Genomic DNA, 19,399 nt, shown 5'->3' on the forward strand with positions numbered 1-19,399 from the left:
ACGCCTTCAATGGATTCAAATCCTGCAGTGCACGCAAGGTCCCCCTGCTCAAGCCAGCGCATGTCCAGGCCCGACTGAAGTTTTCCAATGACCATCTGGATGACCCAGAGGAGGAATGGGAGAAGGTCATGTGGTCTGATGAGAAAAAAATAGAGCTTTTTGGTCTAAACTCCACTCGCCGTGTTTGGAGGAAGACGAAGGATGAGTACAACCCCAAGATCACCATCCCAACCGTGAAGCATGGAGGTGGAAACATCATTCTTTGGGGATGCTTTTCTGCAAAGGGGACATGATGACTGTACCATATTGAGGGGAGGATGGATGGGGCCATGTATTGCGAGATCTTGGCCAACAACCTCCTTCCCTCAGTAAGAGCATTGAAGATGGGTCGTGGCTGGGTCTTCCAGCATGACAACGACCTGAAACACACAGGCAGGGCAACTAAGGAGTGGCTCCGTAAGAAGCATCTCAAGGTACTGGAGTGGCCTAGCCAGTCTCCAGACCTGAACCCACTAGAAAATCTTTGGAGGGAGCTGAAAGTCAGTATTGCCCAGCGACAACCCCGAAACCTGAAGGATCTGGAGAAGGTCTGTATGGAGGAGTGGGCCAAAATCCCTGCTGCAGTGTATGCAAACCTGGTCACGAACTTCAGGAAACGTACGTCTGTAATTGCAAACAAAGGTTTCTGTACCAAATATTAAGTTCTGCTTTTCTGATGTATCAAATACGTATGTCATGGAATAAAATGCAAATTAATTACTTAAAAATCAATCAATGTGATTTTCTGGATTTTTGTTTCAGATTCCGTCTCTCACAGTTGAAGTGTACCTATGATAAAAATGACAGACCTCTACATGCTTTGGAAGTAGGAAAACCTTCAGAATCGGCAGTGTATCAAATACTTGTTCTCCCCACTGTATATATATATATTTATAAATGTATATTTCTGTATGAACTCAAACCATTAAGTAATGACTTTAACAATGATTACCTACTGCATTCAAAGAGAACCAACCTACAGCACTAGACGACACATCACTTGCATCATCCTTGTGGTATTGAGAGATAAACATGGCAATGCTTTCACTGATTGCGCGTAAAGGAAGATCATTCCTACATGATAGAGTGCTTGCTTTGTTATCATCTGATCTTTTGTCTTTTCTGTCATCCTGTGAACCCCTGTCATTGCTGTTCACGGGCAATATTTTGTTTCTTAGATGCTGAAAACATTTAACTTATTGCCAACCACTAGAAATGGGAATCTATTTTCTGAATGAATGTGTCCAGTTGTCTTTAAAAAAAAAACATTTTTTACTAAAGATGCAAATGTTTGTCTTTCTCTTTGTCTTAGGTTGGCCATGGGTGGAAAGGGCTTCCTAGGATGTTTCATCCTGTTTATGTCTCTGGCTTCAGTATCCACTATCAAACAAACCCTTATTTCAACACATGACCTCAGGGGCATAGAGTTTGGCCACACTTTTCCTCGACATGGCCTGATGCTGCCCCACTGGCTAGCCAACAACATTCACACTGACAACAACGACAACATGAGACTCAATTTCAACCCAACTAGGGGAGACTATGGCTTTAATTTCTATGGAAACGCTGACAGACCCCGCCCATTAACTTTTCTGCCCTCTGAAAGTGGTAGTTACTACTCATTAGGTAATATTGATGGAAATTACAACTACAAGCTACGGCACTTCCTGATTATGTCACTCAAAGCTTCTACAACTCATGGATACCTGAGAGAAACAGGGACAGAGTCATTATCAGAGTTAGGGAGGAAGGATCCAATCAGTTCATAGTAGATGAGGTCTACATCACTCAGCATTACCCGCCAAATCAAAACAGAGGAAGTGTCTATGATCCAGACAATACATACCCTGTCAGTTTCAGCCTCTTAACACAAATCCAAGTTCTCCCAACCATTACACGAGATGTAATTCAACGTATACACAATGTAGAGATCAACGACAACAGTGTGGAGAACATCTGGACACACACCTGGGCTGGCACTTCTTTTGGCAATTGCACTGTACTTGACACGTCCCAAGGTCTCATTTATACAGCAAGTGTTTATTACCATGGAAAGCCAGCATCGCATGCAGGATGATGAAACTAAATCGATAAAGCTTGCGGTGAAAACCACAAATAGAGGAGGTGCCAGGATCACCTTCAGTGGTATCCCCAGGAGGCTTTTTGACAAGGGTGTGATTTGGGCGCTTTAAAAGAACAATGACAGTACGGACATGCTAGACTTTTCCTCAGTCATAGATGGTGCCTCTGGGTCCTTTGACACCTCAGTACCCCTCAACCCTGGTCACCAGGCCAGGCTTCATCAGCACAAATCAATGTATTTTTGTATTATGCGGGAATTACAACACATCTGGGGAGGAAATACATAGGAATCCTGAGATTCATGATGCCAACAGAGAGATTCCTGTTGATATAAGCGGCTATAAGCCTAACGCCAGTCTGCAGCTCTTCGTAAAGGATGGAAAGGCCTGTGCTCGCCTGTATGTGAAAAGGTCCTTCACTGACTGGAAGGAGAAGTTGAATAACTCCTGGGTTGGGTTTTACTCTTCAGAAAAAAACCACCAATGAATATAATACCTCCCAATGGCAATGGGCTGTGAAGTTTTCTGAGGAAAGCCGCTCAGATTGGAAAGATATACCTGAGTATGACGTCTATGTGTACAGGTCTAGTATGCCCATGTCTCCTGGGGTCCAGGCCCGATTCATGCTGGAGAAATCTGGGGGTGAAAAGGCACGCACTCCACCCTGGGAGGTACCTACATCAGCAATTTAAAGCACACAACCTTTTACTGGTACTTTTGTCCATTGTGTTTAGCCAGGTTCTTACATGCCAATTCTCTGCTTATTATTAATGGATTATTATCTATGGGATGTTTCATCCTGTTTCGTATTGATTACATATGTCATTGATATTATCATTGATATCTAATTGTGTAATTGTCTCCGTCCATTTTTGTTTATCATTTCTGCACCCTGCTTGTCCTTTATATTGATTGGTTTGAATTGCTAATCTGTGCAGAGCGTAAAAATACAAATATAAAGAATCTGTCCTCAATAAACTGTTGAGGAAATTGAAGTGAAAACACAATAACAAGCTGTGAAAATCAAATAATCTTGAGCACTTAGAAGATGGTCTGAGTGCAAGGGTGAGATAATGCTATCCGGTCACGCTGATCGTTGACTAATGTCCATAGTCAGTCAGTTTTCATATTAATGTAAGGTATTATGAAGGATGGAACCATCTGTGAACTGTCAAATTTACTATACACATACACAAACACACACACAGGACTGCATGAATACGTTTTAAACCTAAGAACATAACATCATTTCAAGAAACTGAGTTTCAAGAAAAGCATGTGTAAGTGAATGGGTTTTGCAACTTTATGAAGCTTTCTTTACCCTTCGTGTTCGTTACTAAAGAGCTTCCCCTTCATAAGTTTAGATAAGCCCCCAAACCAGGAAGTACTAAGGTTAGCAAGGGGCCTCACATCCTCGATGACACAAACCTGTTTTCCTCCATTCCAGAGCAGTGGGTTTGTCCGCACCTGGTATGTACTGTAGGCCTCAACGCTGACATACCCTGCCGATAACATTCTCTGCCCTCTGAAATAAGTAGTTATTACTCTCTCGGGACAAGTTGAATTTCTTTTGAAACATGTGTAACCCAGTGATGTTGGAGATCAGCCTTTTTAAAACTCAGTTTTGCTGGCCCTTGTCTTGTATCTGCCCTGTCTACTGGTTGTGTATGTAGGCTACAAGAGGCATATTTTAGACAGAGGAGAGAGACAAACAAAGTCACAATTTGATTCTGGTGGTAGACTGCACAGGAAGATTATATATTTTTGGGTTACTCATTCGTTTTATTTTGATGTGAGGACAATAATGCATCATGCTACAGTATCGATCAATTAACAAGTTTCCAAATGTTATTTTGGAAGGCCTTATGGTTCATATTGTGACAAATTAAAGTGACAGTTCACTCCAAATTCAAAGTTGTCAGAACGTTTCTGACATTTTTTGACCTAACAGTTTCATATCTAGTGGTATAACTATGTTCCTGAACACTTTTAATGTATTGTCAAACACTAGAAATCAATTACAGATAAAAAAATGTAAACATTTCTGAAGGTACAAACATTGACACAATCGTTGCTCTGACTTAGGTTGGCCATAAGTGGGAAAGGTTTCCTAGGTTGTTTCATCCTGCTTTTGTCTCTGGCCTCATTATGCCCTATAAATGCCAATACACTGTAACCATTACCTCAATAAATGATCTTAAAGACAGAGTTTGGCCACGCCTCTCCACAACATGAACTAATGAGGCTCCAGTGGCTAGCCAACGACATGAATATTGAAAACAATGGCAACATGAGAATTGATTTTGATCCAACTCGGGGAGACTATGGCATTTATTTATATGGACATTATTGCCCTGAAAGATCCCTTCTGTTACCTTTTCTGTTGCCAGAAAGCTGAAGTTACTACTCACTAGAGAACTTGTCCCCTGAAAGAGGAAGTTACTACTCACTAGGGAATGTGTCCCCTTTAAGAGGAAGTTACCACTCACTTGAACATTTGTCCCCTGAAAGAGGAAGTTAGTTACTCCTCAGTAGATAATTTGTCCACTGAAAGAGGAAGATACTACTCACTAGGAAGTGTGTCCCCTGAAAGAGGAAGTTACTACTCACTAGGGATTTCTGCAGGAGGAAATAGAAATCACAATAACGGTACATCCTGAAGATGGCACTGGCATGTTCTTCACCTCATGGCGACATCGAGGAGTTCAGACAGAGAAACAGGGTCAGAGTTCAGTCAGCACATAGTAAGGTCTACATCACACAGCATTATCACTCAGATGACTACAGAGTAACAGGGTCAGAGTTCAGTCAGCACATAGTGAGGTCTACATCACACAGCATTATCACCCAGATTAGTACCGGAGGGAGAAGCAGTGATCCAAGCTATACATACTGTGTGGATGTCAACCTCCTAAGAGAAATTCAAATGCCCTCAACCTTTACCTGAGGTTAAACTCCATATAAAGAAGTGATTCATGAAAAAAAAGTTTGAAGCATCTTGAAAAAACCTGGAGGACACCTGGTCTGCCACTTTTACTGGAAAATGTACAGTACTGAGTCAAGTAACCAACTGTACAGTACTGAGTCAGGTAACCAACTGTACAGTACTGAGTCAGGTAACCAAATGTACAGTACTGAGTCAGGTAACCAAACGTACAGTACTGAGTCAGGGAAACCACCAACTGTACAGTACTGAGTCAGGTAAACCACCAACTGTACAGTACTGTACACTACTGAGTCAGGTAACCAACTGTGCCTTAGTCCTTTGTGCCACTCGGGAACCCCAGTAGGAGCTAGACTGTGTCTTGCCTGGCAGAGACACTGGCAACACCTCAGTACCCCTCAACCCTCTAGGTCAGGCTTCAGAAAAGTATCATGCTCATCCACTGTGGGGAAGGAGGTCTGGAGAGGTTTTAAGTTTCATGATGCCAACAGAGAGAATCCGGCTGATAATAACGGCTATGATGCCAGTCTGCAGCTCTTCGTAAAGGATGGAAAGGCCTGCGCTCGCCTGTATGTGACGAAGTCCTTCACTGACTGGAAGGAGAAGTTAAATAACTCCTGGGTTGGGTTCAACTCTTCCCTTAATAAAGCCATGCTCTACTATAATACCTGGCAATGGGCAGTGTCTTTTCCTAAAGAAATACAATCAGATTTTGGAGTATAGTCATCGCTCCTGTGGTCCCGGTCTGATTTATGCTGCAGAGTAGATCCAGTGAAATAGCCCTACTATGCCTTGCGACAGAGTTGTGCTCAGACAAATCATATCGTAAAGGGATTATAGATGAGCTGTGACAGTAGGAATTGACAGAGAAATCACCCTGTCATGTACAATGCATCAACAATTTACACAATAATACATTTTTTTACATTTTTTTAGTGTTAGCATTGTGTTGTACATTATTTGGTTCTTAGATGTGCTTCTTCTGCCATTCAGTTTTATGTATTATTACACTGTTTCATATTGATTACGCAACGTTGATAATGTTGCTGATAACGGACTGTGTAATTACCTCTTGATAATGTCGCTGATAACGGGCTGTGTAATTACCTCTTGATAATGTCGCTGATAACGGGCTGTGTAATTACCTCTTGATAATGTCGCTGATAACGGACTGTGTAATTACCTCTTGATAATGTCGCTGATAACGGACTGTGTAATTACCTCTTGATAATGTCACTGATAACGGACTGTGTAATTACCTCTTGATAATGTCGCTGATAACGGACTGTGTAATTACCTCTTGATAATGTCACTGATAACGGGCTGTGTAATTACCTCTTGATAATGTCCTGATTGTACTGTTTATTATCTTGATTTTGCTGATAACGGACTGTGTAAATCTTGATAATGTCACTGATAAGAGCCAGTTCCTCTTGATAATGTCGCTGATCAAATGGACTGTGTAAACCTCTTGATAATGTCACTGATAACACTGTGTAATTACCTCTTGATAATGTCCTCTACATAATTTTTTTTTTGATAACGGGCTTTAATTAACTCTTGATAATGTCAGTTAAGAACTGTGTAATTCTTGATAATTCAATAACGGGCTGTGTAATTACCTCTTGATAATGCCTGATCAGGGGCAGAATTACAGATAATGTTGCTGATAACCTGTGTAATTACCTCTTGATAATGGCTGATAACGGACTGTGTAATTACCTCTTGATAATGTCCTGATAACGGACTGTGTAATTACCTCTTGATAATGTCGCTGATAACGGACTGTGTAATTACCTCTTGATAATGTCGCTGATAACGGGCTGTGTAATTACCTCTTGATAATGGAGCTGATAACAACTGTGTAATTACCTCTTGATAATGTTGCTGATAACGGACTGTGTAATTACCTCTTGTCAGTGTTTGTTTGATTTCTGCACCCTGATTGTACTTTTTATTGATTGATTTTGCTCATCTGTGTGAAAAGTGAAAGAAAGAGAGCCAGTTCTCGCTATCTGGTCAATCAAATGGGGGCGAAAATAAACACTTATGAACAGTCAAGTTTGACTCATCCTCAACATAATTTTATTTTTTTATTTTACCAGGCAAGTCAGTTAAGAACAGATTCTTATTTTCAATGAGGGCCTGGGAACAGTGGGTTAACTGCCTGTTCAGGGGCAGAATGACAGATGTGTACCTTGTCAGCTCAGGGGTTTGAACTCAAATTCTGCATTCAACGCTCTAACCACTAGATCACTGCCGCCCCATTATGATTAGCATGGTTCTGGAGCTGGTCAATCCATTTATAATCTGAAATTGTTCATTTTGAGCACCTTTTGCCGATGAGTGTCAAGATTTTCATGATGTAACAGACAAGGTTTTGAGCATAGCCACCCAAAGAAAACAAACAAACAAGTAAACAAACACACACACAGAGCAATGATTACAGCATCAACGGTGGTTATGATTAGCATTAGCATAGCATGCATTAATAATCTAAATGCTGCATTCACCTTTCTAGATCACTTCAGATATTATGATTAGCATTAGCATAGCATGCATTAATAATCTAAACTCTGCATTCACCTTTCTAGATCACTTCAGATATTATGATTAGCATTAGCATAGCATGCATTAATAATCTAAATGCTGCATTCTCCTTTCTAGATCACTTCAGATATTATGATTAGCATTAGCATAGCATGCATTAATAATCTAAATGCTGCATTCTCCTTTCTAGATCACTTCAGATATTATGATTAGCATTAGCATAGCATGCATTAATAATCTAAATGCTGCATTCTCCTTTCTAGATCACTTCAGATATTATGATATGTGAAGTGAAATAGAATGATATAACATCTCTGGAGAGACCATTATGGGGGATTGTGTGTAGATTGATTCAAGAAAAAAACAAAGAATTTAATACATTTTGAGAATAAGTCTGTAACGTAACAACATGTAGAAAAAGTGAAAGGGTCTGAATACTTTCTGAATGCTCTGTAACCAGATACATAAACAGCCATCTATGGTCTAGCTACCGCTATACTCACCATCATTAGGGACCAACCTATTCCACATGGTAGGGTACTCGGGTCCTTTTGGCAGAGCACGCGATCCATAGTTGGCTGTGCATCCTGCTGGAAACATGCATTGTCGAACCAGAGCCAAGGCATGGTCAATCCGTATAGGACCTTTTCAATCTCAAATGGCAGTGGTCCTTTGGCACGTGTTGGCGGCGATGAAACAACAAAGCCCCATTCAATGAAAGGAAGTGGAGTGGGCGGCGGAGCGATTTGAATGTAGAGCTTGGCAAAAGGGGGCATGAATTGTTGACATCCAAACTCATTGTAATGCACTCAGGTTACAAACTAGGTTTTAGACGAGACTATTTGACCAACATTATCAACATTATTATTACAATTTGTAGTCAATTTTGACATTAGAATACATGTTTCTGACTCATATTGATTAGTTGTTTTTTAGGGGCAGTAGTTCATTAAGTGAAATAATAGCTTGATCTGAAGTTCATTACAGTATGCAAAATCTAATTAAGTAAAAATATGATGTTTCTGTATATTATTTTCAATAAATGTTCAAAAATGTCTAAAAACATGTTGTCACTTTGTCATCAAGAGTGAGAGAAAAACATCTGTTTCCTCCATTTTGAATTCAGGCAGTAACAACATGTGGAATAAGTGAAGGGTGTGAATACTTTCTGAAGGTTATCTGGATGTTCACATGATGGAAGTTAGAAGTAGCCTAAATATTCATTATTTAATATATAGAAAAAAATGCACTGACTATTATGTGACAAAAAATATCTGCGACTAAAACTAGACTGAAGTGTTCTAGTTTTAGTTGCCTGAAATGTGACTAAGAATAAAAAAAGTGTTTTAATTAAGACTTAAAAAAAACACTGGTATGTTGTTCAGCTAAAATAGTTGAACAATCTTTTATCAATGGCAGTACAACTACATTTGATATGATCACGTATTTCTGTTGTGGTCCTCATGAAAATACACGAAAAAACAAAATATACATACGATTATAACACGGAAAAACAAAAAAATTATCTCAAATACATCTCATCAATAGGGAGTAAACCATAGAAGGCATCTAATTGATTACCAAAAAGTAACATTCAATGAAACAATTATACTTTCGTTAAGCAGGTGCAGTTTTAAAGCATTTTGTCCATTTAACACTTATTATGGTTTATCTTAACACACCATAGCGTATGGACGGATCTTTATGAACCATTCTGTTCCTCTGCACCAGTGTTAAAACATTCTAACAAGGGAAACAAAAGGTATTTGTCATGCTATTTCATTACCAGATCATATCGAGAAGCCCAGTAGACCATGTCATTTGTTGTCATCATATCCAGAAACATTTATAAGAATAGCGTCGGGTGTTGCGCAATAGTCTATCCTACACAAACTATGCACAGAAGAGTAGGTCTCCAATCCAAGGCAAGAAAACATATGAAAACATAAACTCATTACCTTGATGCTTTCTCTGTTAAAATCTAACGAGAGCTTGCTGTAAATCAAGCAGGAAACAACAGACTATCAACATCAATTATTAGATTCAACGTGGATCCAGGAAAAACTGGGTAGTGTGTATGGTGCTGAGCTTCCTGCCATCCAGGACCTCTATACCAGGCGGTGTCAGAGGAAGGCCCCCAAAAGTTGTCAAGCACTCCAGCCACCCTAGTCATAAACTGTTCTCTCTGCCACCGCACGGCATGCTGTATCGAGAGCCAAGTCTGGGACAAAAAGGCTCCAAAACAGCTTATACCGGGAAGAGCAGCTGCTGTTTTGGCAGCAGCTAATAGGGATCCTTAGTAAATACAAGTACAAATACCCCCAAGCCATAAGACTGCTGAACAATTGTTATTATTTTACCAGGTAAGTTGACTGAGAGCACATTCTCAGCAACGACCCGGGGAACAGTTAGAGAGGAGGGGGGATGAATGAGCCGTTTTGAAGTTGGGGATGATTAGGTGACCATGATGGTATGAGGACCAGATTGGGAATTTAGCCAGGACACCAGGGTTAACACCCCTACTCTTACGATAAGTGCCATGGGATCTTCAGTGACGACAGAGAGTCAGGACAGACGTTTAACGTCCCATCCGAAAGAAAACACCTTACACCTGCCCCTGGGCAGTCCCCAATCACTGCCCAGGGGCATTGGCATATACAGTATTTTTTAGACCAAAAAAAAGAGTGCCTCCTACTGGCCTTGCAGCAGCATTTCCAGCAGTTACAATCCATTTCTGATATCTCTATACAAAAAACTGTCGGACAGCTAGATCCAGGATTCTTACAGGGAGTAACAATTCTTATATGATATAACCAGGGGCGCAACTTTCATTGGGGACGGGGGGAAATGCCCCCACACACATTCTGAAATTGCATTTTTGACCCCCCCAGTTTGGTTATTGGAATGTGATACAAAATGAGGCAACAGTGTGCTTTACGACTATGCCCTGCTAATCCGACAGAAATAATTTATAAAATGAAATGATGTCCCCCCCCCCACTTCTAAAACCGAAGTTGCGCCCCTGGATTTAACGACAACTTACACTGCCATAAATACAAGGACGGAAAAGTAATGTTTTATGTAACATGATTTTGGACAAGTACGTCAAGACACCAACCATGAGAAATTGTTCAACTTGTGAATTTGAAATGGTTAAACTCTTGAATATAGCTATGATCCCCTTTATATCTTAATGTAATGACATGACAACATTTGGGCAGATTATTATCAATGACTTGTCAACAGCTGTAACAAGTTGTCCAGTGTAGGAAATCCTCACTGGTATGCTAGTATATAGAAAGACCCCAGTCCTTAATGATTTCCAGAATACCCATAACATGATTCAGCGACCATGTTAAGAATAGTAGTACTCAGTGATGTCTTCAGTTGGATTTGCCCCAAACATAATGCTTTCTATTCAGTACAAAAAAAGCAATTTCTTAGATGATTGTTTTTTGCAAGTTTACTTTCGTGCAAACAGGATGCATGTTATGGAATATGTTGTATTCTTCCTTCTTTTCACTGTCATTTAGGTCAGTATTGTGGAGTAACTACAATGTTGTTGATCCATCCCCATATTTTTCTTATAACAGCCATTAAACTCTGTAGCTGTAATAAATTCACCATTTGGCTTCATGGTGAAATCCCTGAAGGGTTTCCTTCCTCTCCGGCCAATGAGAGAGAAGGACGACTGTATCTCTCTAGTGACTGACTGGGTGTATTGATACACCATCCAAAGTGTAATTAATAACTTCACCATGCTCAAAGGGATATTCAATGTCTGTTATATATATATTTTTTTACCCATCTACCAATAGGTGCCCTTCGTTGCGAGGCATTGGAAAATCTCCCTGGTCTTTGTGGTTGAATCTGTGTTTGAAATGCACTACTTGACTGAGGGACCTTACAGATACTTGTATGTGTTGGGGTATTTAAAAAAAAAAAAATGTATTTTACCTTCATTTAACCAGAACAGATTCTTATTTTCAATGACGGCCTGGGAACAGTGGGTTAACTGCCTGTTCAGGGGCAGAACGACAGATTTGTACCTTGTCAGCTCGGGGGTTTGAACTCGCAACATTCCGGTTACTAGTCCAACGCTCTAACCACTAGGCTACGCTGCCGTATATGGAGAAGAGGTAGTCATTCAAAAATCACGTGAAACACTATTATTACAAATGAACTTAATTAGATTTGCCATACTGTAATGAACTCTATATCAAGCTAATATTTCACTTAATGAACTACTGCCCCTAAAAACCAACTAATCGATATGAGTCAGAAACATGTATTCTGATGTCAAAATTGACTACAAATTGTAATAATAATGTTGATAATGTTGGTCAAATAGTCTCGTCTAAAACCTAGTTTGTAACCTGAGTGCATCACAATGAGTTTGGATGTCAACAATTCATGCCCCCTTTTGCCAAGCTCTACATGCAAATCGCTCCGCCGCCCACTCCACTTCCTTTCATTGAATGGGGCTTTGTTGTTTCATCGCCCCCAACACGTGCCAAAGCACCACTGCCATTTGAGATTGAAAAGGTCCTATACGGATTGACCATGCCTTGGCTCTGGTTCGACAATGCATGTTTCCAGCAGGATGCACAGCCAACTATGGATCGCGTGCTCTGCCAAAAGGGCCCGAGTACCCTACCCTGTGGAATAGGTTGGTCCCTAATGATGGTGAGTATAGCGGTAGCTAGACCATAGATGGCTGTTTATGTATCTGGTTACAGTGCATTCAGAAAGTATTCAGACCCTTTCACTTTTTCTACATGTTGTTAAGTTACAGACTTATTCTCAAAATTGATTAAATTCTTTGTATTTTTTCTTGAATCAATCTACACACAATCCCCCATAATGGTCTCTCCAGAGATGTTATATCATTCTATTTCACTTCACATAGCATAATATCTGAAGTGATCTAGAAAGGTGAATGCAGCATTTAGATTATTAATGCATGCTATGCTAATGCTAATCATAATATCTGAAGTGATATAGAAAGGTGAATGCAGCGTTTAGATTATTAATGCATGCTATGCTAATGCTAATCATAATATCTGAAGTGATCTAGAAAGGAGAATGCAGCATTTAGATTATTAATGCATGCTATGCTAATGCTAATCATAATATCTGAAGTGATCTAGAAAGGTGAATGCAGCGTTTAGATTATTAATGCATGCTATGCTAATGCTAATCATAATATCTGAAGTGATATAGAAAGGTGAATGCAGCGTTTAGATTATTAATGCATGCTATGCTAATGCTGATCATAATATCTGAAGTGATCTAGAAAGGTGAATGCAGCGTTTAGATTATTAATGCATGCTATGCTAATGCTAATCATAATATCTGAAGTGATCTAGAAAGGTGAATGCAGCGTTTAGATTATTAATGCATGCTATGCTAATGCTAATCATAATATCTGAAGTGATCTAGAAAGGTGAATGTAGCGTTTAGATTATTAATGCATGCTATGCTAATGCTAATCATAACCACCGTTGATGCTGAAATCATTGCTCTGTGTGTGTGTTTGTTTACTTGTTTGTTTGTTTGTCTTTGGGTGGCTCCTTTCAAAACCTTGTCTGTTACAGTATGAAAATACTTGACACTCATCGGCAAAATGAGCGTCAAGCTCAAAATTGAACAATTTCATTGGCTGAATTCAATAAATCTGCATTGACCAGCTCCAGAACCAGTCAGCTTTTCATAATGTTGAGGATGACTCAAACTTGACTCTTCACAAGTGTTCCCCCCATTTGATTGACCAGATAGCGAGAACTGGCTCTCTTTCTTTCACTTTTCACACAGATGAGCAAAATCAATCAATAAAAAGTACAATCAGGGTGCAGAAATCAAACAAACACTGACAAGAGGTAATTACACAGTCCGTTATCAGCAACATTATCAAGAGGTAATTACACAGTCCGTTATCAGCGACATTATCAAGAGGTAATTACACAGCCCGTTATCAGCTACATTATCAAGAGGTAATTACACAGTCCGTTATCAGCGACATTATCAAGAGGTAATTACACAGCCCGTTATCAACGACATTATCAATATGAAACAGTGTAATTACATAAAACTTAATGGCAGAAGACATTATCAAGAACCAATTACACAGTCCGTTATCACTACATTATCAAAGGTATTATTAACAGCCCGTTATCAGCTACATTATCAGGGTAATTACACTGTCCGTTATCAACTCACATTATCACGATAATTACACAGCCTGTTATCAGGGCTATTTCACATTATCAAGCATAAATTACACAGCCCGTTATCAGCGACATTATCAATAGACGTTAATTACACAGCCCGTTATCAGCGACATTATCATTGAGGTAATTACACAGTCCGTTATCAGCGACATTATCAACCCAGGTAATTACACAGCCCGTTATCAGCGACATTATCAAGTTAGTAATTCACAGTGTGAGTTATCAGTCGACATTATCAAGGTTTTGGTATTTACACAGTCCGTTATCAGAGACATTATCAAGATTGAGAATTACACAGTCCGTTATTGTGTGTTTGTGGGTGATTGTTCCTGACATTATCACCAGATAGGTAATTTTGGTTTTCACATTGTCTTTAATCAGCGACATTATCAAACATGAATAATTACACAGCCCGTTATCAGCGACATTATCACCACAGGTAATTACACAGGCCTCCGTTATCAGAGCGACATTATCATAGCCATTATTACACAGTCCGTTATCAGCGACATTATCAAGAGGTAATTACCACAGTCCGTTATCAGCAAGCATTATCAGACGTTGAGTAATCAATATGAAACAGTGTAATAATACATAAAACTGAATGGCAGAAGAAGCACATCTGGTTATAGAACCAAATAATGTACAACACAATGCTAACACTAAAAAAATGTAAAAAATGTATTATTGTGTAAATTGTTGATGCATGTTGTACATGACAGGGTGATTTCTCTGCCAATTCCTACTGTCACAACTCATCTATAATCCCTTTACGATATGATTTGTCTTGGCACAACTCTGTCATTGCAAGGCATAGTAGGGCTATTTCACTGGATCTAAACTCTGCACCATAAATCAGACCGGGACCACAGGAGCGATGACTATACTAGATATAGACGTTATATTCAGCTAAGCCCTCCAAAATCTGATTGTATTTCTTTAGGAAAAGACACTGCCCATTGCCAGGTATTATAGTAGAGCATGGCTTTATTAAGGGAAGAGTTGAACCCAACCCAGGAGTTATTTAACTTCTCCTTCCAGTCAGTGAAGGACTTCGTCACATACAGGCGAACGCAGGTGTCACGTTGTGACCTTTATTTCCTTTGTTTTGTATTTAGTTAGTATGGTCAGGGTGTGAGTTGGGTGGGCAGTCTATGATTGTTTTTCTAGGTTTTGGGTATTTCTATGTTTACCTGCTCAGTACTGTATGGTTCTCAATCAGTCCTGCAGGTGTCATTAGTTGTCTCTGATTGAGAATCAGTACTGTACAGTTGGTTACCTGAGTCCTGGGTTTTATTGGTGTGTTTGTACAGGGTGATTGTTCCTGTCTCTGTGTTTTGCACCAGATAGGGCTGTTTTTGGTTTTCCACATTTTTATTGTCTTGTAATGTTCAGTGGTTTATCTCTTTTTTATTAAACATGAATCAATATAGTACCACGACTGCAGTTTTGGTCCTGACTCTACTTCACCAGTTGGTTACCTGATTCAGTAGTACAGGCCTCTCCATACTGTACATTTGGTGGTTTAAGAGCTGCAGACTGGCATCATAGCCATTATTATCAGCAGAATTCTCTCTGTTGGCATCATGGAACTTAAAACCTCTCTAGACCTCCTTCCCAACAGTGGATGAGCATGATACTTTTCTGAAGCCTGACCTAGAGGGTTGAGGGGTACTGAGGTGTTGCCAGTGTCTCTGCCAGGCAAGACACAGTCTAGCTCCTACTGGGGTTCCCGAGTGGCACAAAGGACTAAGGCACAATGCATGGTTATAGTGCATTCAGATTGCAAATTAACTTCTAAAGCACTGCATCTCAGTGCAGAGGCATCACTACAGACCTTGGTTCGATTCCAGGCTGTATCACATCCGTCTGTGATTGGGAGTCCCATCGGGCGGCGCACAATTGGCCCAGTGTTAGGGTTTGGCCGGGGTGGGGCTGTCATTGTAAATAAGAATTTGTTCTTAACTGACTTGTCTAGTTAAATAAAAATAAATAAACTCCATCACCATCACTATCCTTATGAAGCACCACCGTTACATCCTGGTCCAAAAGCCTCTTGGGGATCCAGATGATCCTGGCTTTTACTTCTTACGTAGTTTTCAAATATGAAGTCGTCATTCTCCATCCTGTCATTCAGAATTTAAATGACAACAAAGCCTTGGTGGTTTACCTGAGTCCCCTGGAGCGTGTGGAGTACTGTAAAGTTGGAGGTTTACCTGACTCAGTACTGTAAAGTTGGAGGTTTACCTGACTCAGTACTGTAAAGTTGGAGGTTTACCTGACTCAGTACTGTAAAGTTGGAGGTTTACCTGACTCAGTACTGTACATTTGGTGGTTTACCTGACTCAGTACTGTACATTTGGTGGTTTACCTGACTCAGTACTGTACATTTGGTGGTTTACATGACTCAGTACTGTACAGTGGTTTACCTGACTCAGTACTGTACAGTGGTTTACCTGACTCAGTACTGTACAGTGGTTTACCTGACTCAGTACTGTACATTTGGTGGTTTACCTGACTCAATACTGTACAGTGGTTTACCTGACTCAGTACTGTACAGTTGGTTATCTGAATCAGTCCTGTACAGTGGTTTACCTGACTCAGTACTGTACAGTGGTTTACCTGACTCAGTACTGTACAGTTGGTTACCTGACTCAGTCCTGTACAGTGGTTTACCTGACTCAGTACTGTACATTTGGTGGTTTACCTGACTCAGTACTGTACAGTGGTTTACCTGACTCAGTACTGTACAGTTGGTTACCTGACTCAGTACTGTACAGTGGTTTACCTGACTCAGTACTGTACATTTGGTGGTTTACCTGACTCAGTACTGTACAGTGGTTTACCTGACTCAGTACTGTACAGTTGGTTACCTGACTCAGTACTGTACAGTGGTTTACCTGACTCAGTACTGTACAGTGGTTTACCTGACTCAGTACTGTACAGTGGTTTACCTGACTCAGTACTGTACAGTTGGTTACCTGATTCAGTACTGTACAGTGGTTTACCTGACTCAGTACTGTACATTTGGTGGTTTACCTGACTCAGTACTGTACATTTGGTGGTTTACCTGACTCAGTACTGTACAGTGGTTTACCTGACTCAGTACTGTACAGTTGGTTACCTGACTCAGTCCTGTACAGTGGTTTACCTGACTCAGTACTGTACAGTTGGTTACCTGACTCAGTCCTGTACAGTGGTTTACCTGACTCAGTACTGTACAGTGGTTTACCTGACTCAGTACTGTACAGTGGTTTACCTGACTCAGTACTGTACAGTTGGTTACCTGACTCAGTCCTGTACAGTGGTTTACCTGATTCAGTACTGTACAGTGGTTTACCTGACTCAGTACTGTACATTTGGTGGTTTACCTGACTCAGTACTGTACATTTGGTGGTTTACCTGACTCAGTACTGTACAGTGGTTTACCTGACTCAGTACTGTACAGTTGGTTACCTGACTCAGTCCTGTACAGTGGTTTACCTGACTCAGTACTGTACAGTTGGTTACCTGACTCAGTCCTGTACAGTGGTTTACCTGACTCAGTACTGTACAGTGGTTTACCTGACTCAGTACTGTACAGTTGGTTACCTGACTCAGTCCTGTACAGTGGTTTACCTGACTCAGTACTGTACAGTGGTTTACCTGACTCAGTACTGTACAGTGGTTTACCTGACTCAGTACTGTACATTTGGTGGTTTACCTGACTCAGTACTGTACAGTGGTTTACCTGACTCAGTACTGTACAGTTGGTTACCTGACTCAGTACTGTACAGTACTGTACAGTGTACTGTACAGTGGTCCTTCTGTAGCTCAGTTGGTAGAGCATGGCGCTTGTAACGTCAGGGTAGTGGGTTCGATTCCCGGGACCACACATACGTAGAATGTATGCACACATGACTGTAAGTCGCTTTGGATAAAAGCGTCAGCTAAATGGCATATATTATTATTATATTATTATTACCTGACTCAGTATTGTACAGTGGTTTACCTGACTCAGTACTGTACAGTTGGTTACCTGACTCAGTCCTGTACAGTGGTTTACCTGACTCAGTACTGTACATTTGGTGGTTTACCTGACTCAGTACTGTACAGTTGGTTACCTGACTCAGTACTGTACAGTGGTTTACCTGACTCAGTACTGTACATTTGGTGGTTTACCTGACTCAGTACTGTACAGTGGTTTACCTGACTCAGTACTGTACAGTTGGTTACCTGACTCAGTACTGTACAGTGGTTTACCTGACTCAGTACTGTACAGTGGTTTACCTGACTCAGTACTGTACAGTTGGTTACCTGACTCAGTCCTGTACAGTGGTTTACCTGACTCAGTACTGTATAGTGGTTTACCTGACTCAGTACTGTACATTTGCCAGTAAAAGTGGCAGACCAGGTGTCCTCCAGGTTTTTACAAGATGATTCAGACTTTTTTTCATGAATCACTTCTTTATATGGAGTTTCACCTCCGGTAAAGGTTGAGGGCATTTGAATTTCTCTTAGGAGGTTGACATCCACACAGTATGTATAGCTTGGATCACTGCTTCTCCCTCCGGTACTAATCTGGGTGATAATGCTGTGTGATGTAGACCTCACTAAGTGCTGACTGAACTCTGACCCTGTTACTCTGTAGTCATCTGGGTGATAATGCTGTGTGATGTAGACTTCACTATGTGCTGACTGAACTCTGACCCTGTTGCAAAACTGAGTTTTAAAAAGGCTGATCTCCAACATCACTGGGTAACACATGTTTCAAAAGAAATTCAACTTGTCCCGAGAGAGTAATAACTACTTATTTCAGAGGGCAGAGAATGTTATCGGCAGGGTATGTCAGCGTTGAGGCCTACAGTACATACCATGTGCGGACAAACCCACTGCTCTGGAATGGAGGAAAACAGGTTTGTGTCATCGAGGATGTGAGGCCCCTTGTTAACCTTAGTACTTCCTGGTTTGGGGGCTTATCTAAACTTATGAAGAGGAAGCTCCAGACAGCCCAGAATAAGTTGATCAGGGTAGTTTTGAAGGTGAGTCCTTGTACTCACATAGGCAGCAGCTGCTTTCAGGAACTAAACTGGCTGCCTGTTGAGGGTGTCCCAGATTAGACTAGGTTTGGTTTACAGGAGTATTTATGGTCCTGCGCCCAGATATTTAAGTGATTACTTTCCTCCTGTTAGGGATGCACACAATCACAGCACCAGATCAGGTCATCAGATCAGCTTATACAGGTTCAGGAGTAATACTGGAAAAGGTCATTTCTTGTATACTGGAGCCTCAGAATGGAATGAGTTGCCTATAAAAACAACGTCATCTCTGGACAGCTTTAAAAATAAAGTAAAAGTATGTTTGATGTCTTCTGTGCCCATATGAATAACCCCTATGATGTAACTGGAATGATGAGATATATGTTCTTCTTCTCTGTTTTTGATGAGATAGATGTTCTTCTTCTCTGTTTTTGATGAGATAGATGTTCTTCTTCTCTGTTTTTGATGAGATAGATGTTCTTCTTCTCTGTTTTTGATGAGATAGATGTTCTTCTTCTCTGTTTTTGATGAGATAGA

At 40.4% G+C, this 19,399-nt stretch overlaps 1 pseudogene; it reads left to right on the forward strand.

Annotated features, from left to right (window-relative positions):
• The first annotated feature begins 1,496 nt into the window (after window positions 1-1,496).
• LOC127910533 (uncharacterized) lies at window positions 1,497-2,116 on the forward strand (annotated as a pseudogene).
• The last annotated feature ends 17,283 nt before the right edge of the window (window positions 2,117-19,399 follow it).

Source organism: Oncorhynchus keta, chromosome 21, assembly GCF_023373465.1.
Source record: "Oncorhynchus keta strain PuntledgeMale-10-30-2019 chromosome 21, Oket_V2, whole genome shotgun sequence".
In the NCBI taxonomy this organism is placed as follows: domain Eukaryota; kingdom Metazoa; phylum Chordata; class Actinopteri; order Salmoniformes; family Salmonidae; genus Oncorhynchus; species Oncorhynchus keta.